This window comes from Canis aureus, chromosome 11 (assembly GCF_053574225.1).
Source record: "Canis aureus isolate CA01 chromosome 11, VMU_Caureus_v.1.0, whole genome shotgun sequence".
NCBI classification, from domain to species: Eukaryota; Metazoa; Chordata; class Mammalia; order Carnivora; family Canidae; genus Canis; species Canis aureus.
Window position 1 is genome coordinate 67,562,833 of NC_135621.1, and position 9,872 is coordinate 67,572,704.

The 9,872-nt window shown below is 36.2% G+C and overlaps 1 pseudogene; it reads left to right on the forward strand.

The window, feature by feature from the left end:
- The first annotated feature begins 9,269 nt into the window (after window positions 1-9,269).
- LOC144324416 (thymosin beta-4-like) lies at window positions 9,270-9,401 on the forward strand (annotated as a pseudogene).
- Window positions 9,402-9,872: the final 471 nt, after the last annotated feature.

The following is a 9,872-nucleotide window of genomic DNA, read 5'->3' on the forward strand; positions in this document are numbered from 1 at the left end:
ACGGTTTTGAAAATGATTGAATGACACAGAAAAACGTGCTTAATATATTTCAGAAAGCAAATGTGTACGGCATGGTCCCAGCTTATGTGGGTCTTTTGCGTCCATAAAGATCATAGCGAGGAAGTATTTTCTGCAAGGGATGGGATGTACATTCTTTGTACATTTCTCCAAAATGTCTATAATTTGCCTGTTGTCCTATTACAATCAGAAAATATTAATGCCTTTTTAAAAAGGGAAAGGTAATGGTATCCACCTGTCTTGGTTTTTTTTTTTTTTTTTTTTTTTTTTTACATTAGGGAATAATTTACACACAGTAAAATTCTTTTTTCATTTATAATGTCATGAGCATTTTAGGGGGATTTGTGGTTGTTTGGTTTTCTTTTGTGGTCACATTCTGAAAAGGTAAATTTTTTTTTTTACTTTATTAAGGTAAAGTTGGTATCACAGAGCAATCCCCTCAAAGATGTCTATTTAGATCCTCTGCCCCCCCCCATTTTTAATTGTTTTTTTGTTGTTGTTAACTTGTATGAGTTCTTTATATATTTTGGATATTAACTCATTGTTGGATATGCAACTTGCCAATACCTTGTCCCATTCAGCAGGATGCCTGTTTGTTTTGATGATGGTTCTCTACTGTGCAGAAGAAGCTTTATAGTTTGATGTAGTCCCATTTATTTATTTTTGCTTCTTTTCCTTCACCTTTGGGGTCAAATCCACAGAAATGTCGTAAGACTGATGTCAAAGGGGCTTACTATCTATGTTTTCTTTTAGGAATTTTATGTTTTCAAGTCTTAAATTCATGTCTTTAATCCATTTCAAGCTCATTTTTGTGTATATTTTAAGATAGTGATCTAGTTTTGTTTGCATGTGTTGGTCCAGTTTTCCCAGCACCATTTATTGAAGAGACCATCTTTTTTCCATTGTGTATTTTTGGCTTCTTTATTGTAAATTAATTGTCTATGTATGCATGAGTTTATTTCTGGGCTCTTAGCTCTGCTGATCTGTGTGTCTGTTCTTATAGCTTTGTAATATATTTTAAAGTCAGAGAGCAGGATACCTCCAGCCTTGTTCTTTCTCAAGAACAAAACAGCTTCGGCTGTCTGGATCTTTTGTGACTTCACACAAATTTTAGAATTATTTGTTCTAGGAGTGTCTGGGTGGTTCAGTTAGTTGAGTGTCTGCTTTCGGCTCAGGTCATGATCCCATGGTCCTAGGATCAAGTCCCCGCGTCGGACTCCCTGCTCGGCGGGGAGCCTGCTTTTCTCTCTCCCTCTGCTGTTCCCCTTGCTTGTGCTCTCTGTCTCTCTGTCTCTCTCTCTCTCTCTGTCAAATAAATAAAATCTTTAAAAAAATTATTTGTTCTAGTTCTGTGAAAAAAATGTCATTGGAATTTTGATAGGAATCACATCGAATTGTAGTATGGGGATTTTAACAATATTCTTCCAATCCATGAGCACAGAATATCTTTCCATTTATTTGTGTCATCTTCAGTCTCCATCATAGTTTTCAGTGGATAGGTCTTTTACCTCCTTGGTTAAATTTATTCCTAGGTATTTTATTTATTTGTTTTTTTTTTTTTTGATGATGCAGTTGTAAATAGGATTGTATTTTCTTAATTTCTCTGATAATTTGTCATTAGGGTGTAGAAATGCCACTGATTTCTGTAAGTTAATGTTCTATCCTTAAACTTTACTGAATTCATGTGTTAGTTCAACAGGTTTTTGGTGGAATCTTTATGGTTTTCTATATTAAGTATCCTGTCATCTGCAAATAATAACAGCTTTACTTATTCCTTTCCAATATGAATGGCATTTATTTCTTTTTCTTGCCTAATTTCTATGGCTAGAACTTCCAATATCATGTTGAATAAAAGGGGTGAGACTAGATTGTTGTCTGGTTCCTGATTTTAGAGGAAAAGGTTTCAGCTTTTCACCATTGAGCATAATGTTAGCTGTGAGTTTGTCATACGTAGCCTTCATTATGTCAAGGTATGTTTCCTCTATACCCACTTTGAGAGTTTTTATCGTAAATGGATGTTGAATTTTGTCAAAGTGCTCCTTCTGCATCTATTGTGATGATCATATGATTTTAATCTTTCATTTTGTTTTGTTTTGTGTATTTTTTAGGTTACTCATCATTATCTTAATCTTTCATTTTGTTAATGTAGTGTATTATGTTGATTGATTTGCAGATACTGAACCACCTTGTATCCCCTGTAATAAATCCTACTTGGTCATAGTGTATGATTCTCTAAGTGTGTTGTTGGATTCAGTTTACTAGTATTTTTTATTATTTTTGCATCCATATTCATTAAGGATATTAATCTATACTTTTGTTTTTGTGTGTGTGGTGTCCTTGTCTGGTTTTGGTAACAGGGTAATGCCACACAAAATGAGTTTGGAAGCATACTTTTCTCTTCAGTTTTTTGGAAGGGTTTGTTAAGGACAAGCATTAAATCTTTAAATGTTTAATAGAATTCACCAGTGAAGCTCTGTGCTCCCAGACTTTGGTTGCTGGGAGGTTTTCATTACTGAATCAATCTCTTTACTAGTAATCAATCTTCAGGTTTTCTATTTCTTCATGATTTAGCCTTGGAATACTACATGTTTACCCATTTCTTCTAGCTTGTCCAGTTTGTTGGCATATAATTATGATAAATCCTTTGTATTTTTGTGGTATTATAACTTTTCTTCTCTCATTTCTGATCTTATTTGAGTCCTCTTTTTTTTCTTAGTCTAGCTAAAGGTTTGTCAATTTTTATCGTTTCAAAGAACCAGCCTTTTTTTTTTTTTTTTCATGATAGACATAGAGAGAGAGAGAGAGAGGCAGAGACACATGCAGAGGGAGAAGCAGGCTCCACGCCGGGAGCCCGACTTGGGACTCGATCCTGGAACTCCAGGATCGAGCCCTGGGCCAAAGGCAGGCGCCAAATCACTGAGCCACCCAGGGATCCCCAAGAACCAGCTTTTAATTTCATTCATCTATTTCATTTATTTCTTGCTCTTTATTTCCTTCCTTTTACTAATGTTGAGCTTTGTTTTTCTTTTTCTAGTTCCTTTAGGTGTAAAGTTAGATTTTTTGTTTGTTTGTTTGATATTTTCCTTTTTTCTTATGTTTCTATGAACTTCCCTCTTAGAACCACTTTATCTGCATCCCAGAGACTTTGGTAGATAATATTTCTGTTTTTATTTCTCTCTCTCAATTTTTTATTTCTTCTTTGATTTTTTCAATGGCCCATTAATTGGTTGTTCAGTAGCATGTTGTTTAATCTCCACATTTTTGTGGTTTTACCAGTTTTCTTCTTGTAATTGATTTCTAGTTTCACATCATTGTATTTGGAGATGCTTGTTATAATTTCAGTCTTTTCAAATTTATTGAGACTTGTCACCTGACATATGATCTATTCTGGATAATATTTCATTTTTATTTGAGGAAAATGTGTAAGTTACTGCTTTGGGATGGAATGTTCCACATGTGTCTATAAAGTCTATTTGGCCTAAGGTGTTGTTTAAGGTTGGTATTTCCTTATTAATCTATTTATTGATGTAAGTATGGTGTTTTAAGTCCCCTCCTATTATTGTATTATTGTCAATATTTGCTTTATATATTTTGGTGCTCCTATTTTGGGTGCATATATATTTATAAAAGTTATATCTTCTTGACAGATTGACCTTTTATCATTATTTAATTTCCCCTCTTTGTTTTTATTATAATCTTAGTGCTAAAGTCTATTTTGCCTGATGTGAGTATGGCTACACCAGCTTTTTTTTTTTTCCATTTCCATTTGCATGGACTATCTTTCTCCATCTCTTCACTTTTAGTCTATGTGTGTCCTTACATCTGAAGAGAGTCTCTTGTAGGCAGTAGATAGATGTGTCTTGTTTTGTTTTGTTTTGTTTTTACCCACTCAGCCACTCTATGTCTTTTTATCAGAGAGTTTAGTTCATTTACATTTAAAGTATTTGTTGATAGGTATGTATTTCTTGCCACTTTCTTAATTGTTTCCTGACTCTCTTTGCAGTTTCTCTCTGTTCTGTTCTTCTCTTTCTTTCTTCCCTTGTGGTTTGATGACTTTCTCTAGTCATCTATGGTTAGATTCTCATTTTCTTTTGTGTATTTACTATGAGTTTTTGCTTTGGGGTTACTACGAGGTTCACTCTATATCTATAACAGTCTATTTTTAGTTGATAGCAACTTAAATCTGAACACATTCCAAAATTCTACATATTTACTGCCCCTATAGTGATTTATGTTTTTGATATCACATTTAACATCTTTTTATTTTATGCATCCCTTAACTAATTATTGTAGTTTTAGTTAATTTCACCACTTTTGTCTTTTAACCTTCATACTTACCATATATGACTGAATCACTACCTTTTACTCTATATTTACCTTTAGATTTTTAGATTTTTTTTTTTTTTTTGGTTATTAATTAGTACTATTTTGTTTCACCTCAAAGAAGTTCCTTTAACATTTCTTGTCAGGCCAGTTTAGTGGCAATGAACTCTTTCAGCTTTTGCTTATTTGGAAAACTCAATCTCTTCTTCAATTGTGAATGATAACCTGGCCAGTAGAGAATTTTTGGTTGGAAGTTTTTTCCTTTCAGCACTTTAAATAGATCATGCCACTCTCTTCTGGCCTGAAAAGTTTCTGCTGATAAATCTGATAGCCTTATGAAATTTCCTTTTTTACAAGAAGTTGTTTTTCTCTTGCTGCTTTTAGATTCTCTCCTTTAACTTTTACCATTTTAATTATAAATTGTCTTGGTGTAGATCTCAATGGGTTCTTTTTTTTTTTTTTTTTTTTTTTTAAGGCTCTCTGGGATTCCTGGACCTAGAAATCTGTTTCCTTCCCCAGAGTAGGGAAGCTTTCAGCTATTATTTCTTCAAATATGTCTTCTGGCCCTTTCTCTCTCTTTTCTCCATATGGGACCTCTATAATGTGAATATTATTTCACTTGATGTTGTCTCACATGTCCCTTAAGCTATCTCCACTTTTAAAAATTCTTTTTCTCTTTGTTGCTCTGTCTAGGCGATTTCCTTTGCTTTGTCTTCCAGGTTGCTGATCTGTCCTGCTTTATCCAGTCTGCTGTTGAAGCCCTCTAATGTACTGTGTATTATTATACTCTTCAGTCCTGTAACTTTTGCTTGTAATTTTCTTATATTTTCTACATCTTTGTTAAAGATCTCACTGCGTTCATCCATTCTTCTCCTGAGTTCAGTGAACATCTTTGTGACCATTACATGAAACTCTTCATCAAATAGATTGCTTATCTCTGTTTCATTAATGTCTTTTTCTGAGATTTTGTCTTGTTCTTTCATTTGGGGCATATCCTCTGCTCATTTTCCTGGCTCTCTATGTTTGTTTCTGTGTGTTAGGCAAAGCAGCTGTCCCTCTCAATCTTGAAGTAATGGTCACTGGAATGTTAAGGGTGTGTCTCAGTCTGATGTCTGTGCAGTGCCCTGGGCGTGGAAGCCTCCCAAGCTTTGCCTCTCCAGTTGTTTCAGTCCCAGGACCCCTAGCCAGAAGAGCCAAATGTTCAAGGGATGTCCTCTGTGTGAGGTGTATGCACCTTCCGGGTCTGGTGGGGCAAGGCAGCAGTGGAAGAGTACCTGGCTGTGGTGTGCCTACCCCATGGGTCTGTCAGGGCAGGGAGCCTCCGTGGAGAAACTCTGAGCCAGGTCTGCTGGGGTTGGGCCCCAGGAGATTGCTGGGACCGGGTGAACTGGGTTAGTGAGGAAGATTGAGAGTGCCAAAAATGTCAGCTGCTGGCACTGGGCTAGCAAGGAAGAAGAAGGGTTTAAGAAAAAATAGTACCTGCCAGTACCTTTTTCTCTAGAGAGATCTCCAACAGATTCCTGCTCCTCTAGTCAATGATAACCCTCACCCATGGCCCAGGCACTTGTCATGCCTCTGCACTGAGACTTATGGCAACTGAGTCTGTGTGTGAGCCTTCAAGAGCAGTCTGTTTCCCACAGCTCTCTAGCTCACCCAGATATTACCTCTGCTGGTCTTCAGAGCTAGTTATTTGGGGAACTTGCTTTTTAGATCAGGTCTGACAGGCAGGGTGCTTGAAGCGGAGCTGGGCTCACAACCCTTACTCCTCAGAGAGGAGCTGTGCATTTGTGCTATCCTTTCCTCTTGTGGGTAGTTGCACTGGAGTGGGAGTCCTGACAAGACCACTTCTCTGCCCCTCCTACTTGTTTTGACATGGCTCTTTCTTTCTGAATGTCTGTCTGTCTTTTTCCTGTGTTGTGAAAGAGCTGTTCTGCTAGTCTTCCGGTCTTTTTAGGAGAGAATTATTCTATACATAGTTGTAACTTTGGGAAGTCCATGGGAGAGGGTGAGCTCAGGATCTTCCTACACAGCCATCTTGGACCTTCTCCTTCCTTGGGCATTTTTAAAGAAAACTTTCATTGAAATATAGCATACATACAGAAACACACACATATCAAGCTTTAGCTTGATGGACTTCTAGGAAGTTCACATTTTGTGCAATGCTCGTAGATCATAAAACAGAACATTATTGCAGCACTAAGAGGCCTCTTGTCACTGGTACCAGTCACAAAGCCCCCTAAGTTAATTATATCCTCCCTTCTGATATCATAGATTAGTTTTCCCTTTTTTAAAACTTCATATATAAAACTTCTATATATATAGAATCCTATGTTTTGATATCTGGGTTCTCCACTTTAAGTTTGTGAAATTCATCTGCTTGTTGCATGCAGCTATTGTTTGTACGTTCTCATGGATACACAGCATTCTGCAAAGTGTATATACCACAATTTATTGATCTATTTTACCTTTGATGGACATTTGGGCTGTTTCCAGCTTTTGTCTATTATGGATACTTTTGCTAAGAAAATTCTTATATCATATATATATGACATATATATGTATATTTCCATTGGGTATGTATGCCTAGGAATGGAATTGCTAGGTAATATACGTAAAATTACATATATATATGTGTGTGTGTGTATATATATATATATATACACATATTTCTCACAATAGTAGATACTGCCAAATGGTTTTCCAAAGGAATTCTACGAGTATTCTTATCACTGTATATCTTCACCAACACATGGTATTTTACATCTTTTTTTTTTAAAGATTTTATTTATTTATTCATGAGAGATACAGAGAGCAAGACAGAGACACAGGCAGAGGGAGAAGCAGACTCCTCAAGGGGAGCCCGATGCAGGACTCCATGCTGGGACCCCAGGACCACGCCCTGAGTGGAAGCCACTCAACCATTGAGCCATCCAGGTGTCCCGAATTTTACATCTTTTTAATTTTAGTTGTCCTGGTGGCTATGCGGTTATACTAAATTGTAGTTCTTAACTTTTTATTGACATTTACTATACATAGTGAAAAAATGTGTATATCATGAGTGTAAAGCTCAGTGAATTTTCATGAATCAAACACAGCTGGGTCATCAGCACCCAGATGCAGAAACAGTACATTACCACTATTCCAAAAGCCTCATCATGCTCCCTTTAACTTCTATGCTGACTTCAAACACATAGGTTCATGTTGACTAGTTTTTGTACTTCATATGAATAAAATCATAGAGAATGCACCTTTGTATGTCTGATTTCTATCACTCAACACTAGTAGTATAAAAGAGTTCTTTCTAGTCTCCATCTCCTCACCAGGCAATGGATTTTTTTTTTTTTTTAAGATTTATCTACTTATTTTGGCAGGGACAGTGGGAGAGAAAGAGAAAGTCTCCAGCAGACTCTGTGCTAAGCACAGAGCCTGACACAGGGCTCAATCTTACAACCCTGAAGTCATAACCTGAACCAAAATCAAAAGTTGGACACTTAACCAACTGAGCCACCCAGGCATCTCCAGCAGTCCCATTTTATAAGCAAGCTGGGAAGAGGTATTTTTCATCTCTTTAACTTAGTCACTGTGGTGCATGTATAATGTATCGTAGTATAATTTTTTAGAGGATCACATTATAATTTTAAATTGCTTTCCCTAGATAACTGATAAAACTGAACATCTTTTCACATATTTGTTGGCCATTTGGATCTCTTCTTTTGTAAAATCTGTTCAAGTCTTTCCCTTATTCTATATGATTGTCTTTTTCTTATTTGTCATCTTATTTATCAGTTTATCATTTTCTCATAAAGTTAAACATACTCCTATCCCATAACCCAAATATTCTACTTCTATGAATTTACTCAAAAGAAATAAAAACATGTCTACAAAATGAGTTGTGCATGAATGTTCATAATAGCTTTATTCACAGTAGTTGAACATTGGAAACAACCTAAATGTCTATTCACAGGAAAAAGGATAAAGTATAATTTATTCAGAAGTTGAAATACTACTTGGCAAAAAAGGAATGGACTACTGATAACATGCAACAATAGGAATGAATTTTTTAAAATGCTGAGCTAAAGAGGCAAACAACCCTACTGAATGATTCCATTTATATAAAGTTCTAGAACAAAGTTATTACAGTAAAATCAAAAGGGTGATTGTTTCAGCAGGCCAGGAGAGAAAGAGAGGACTGACTACAAGGAGGCATACATTATTTTCTAAGATTTTGGGGTATGTTTTATGCAGGTTTATGTGTTTGTCAAAACTGATCAAAATATATACTTCAGGGATGCCTCGGTGGCTCAGTGGTTGAGCGTCTGCTTTTGGCTCAGGTCATGATCCTGGGGTCCTGGGATCTAATTCAGCATCAGGCTCCCCGCAGAGAGCCTGCTTCTCCCTCTGCCTATGTCTCTGCCTCTCTCTGTGTGTCTCTCATGAATAAATAAATAAAATCTTAAAAATATATATTTTTTATATCTGTGCATTCTATTATGTAAAATTAAAAAATAGTGTAAAACTTTCTGTATATAATGAACCTTAAATCAATTAGGATAAAGAAAAAAACCTGGTTAGTTGGAAAGAAGGAATATCAACATTCTCACAACATAAAGCTAGCTCTGGAGGCTAATGGTGAGCTGTTAAAGTCAATCATTTGGCAATTGATTTAACTTCTTTCCCAAATTAATATCTCTATTTTAAAGAAAGGTTATGGTTTACAAAATTGGGATAATGTCCATTTTGTAAATTATTCTATGCTTCATGCTGCCTATGTGCTATGTCAGTGTTTTTTTTAAATATTTTTCTGGCAAGACATTCAAAGAAGGAAGAAAGTTTACAATTTATCAATACATCAGTTAAGACTCGCTGGTGGCCACTGCACAGACCCAACTTCACTTGACTGTATGCCTCGTTCCGCTTCCCCTATAACCATGTCTGACCAACCTGATATGGCTGCGATTGAGAAATTCAATAAGTCAAAACTGAAGAAAACAGAAACATAAGAGAAAAATCTGCTTTCAAAAGAAACAATTGAACAGGAGGAGCAAGCAGGTGAATTGTAATGAGACGTGCACTGCCAATGTGCACTGTACGTTCCATAAGCATTGCCTTCTTGTTTTATTTCTTTTAGCCATTTAACTTTGTAAGACATAAAGAGGTTGGATCAAGTGTAAATGACTGCCCCTTTTCATATCAAAGAATTGAGAACTACTGACAATGGAGGCAGTGCCTGTCTCTCCCATCTGCCTGGCTGGCTGGCAGGGAAGGAAAAGAACTTGTGTGTTGGTGAGGGAAGAAGCTGGGTGGGACAACGGTGAAATCTAGAGTAAAAACCAAAGTGGTACAAGGTATTGGGAGGCCGTAAAATGCAGTTTAATCAGAGTGCCAATTTTTTTGTTCCAATGCTTTTAATTATTAGAATACAAAAAAAATTATTAGAATACACAATTTTTTAAAAAGATCTTATTTATTTATTAGAGAGAGTGAGGGAGAGCATAAGTGGGATGTGGGGAGAGGGAGAGAGAGAAGCAGAT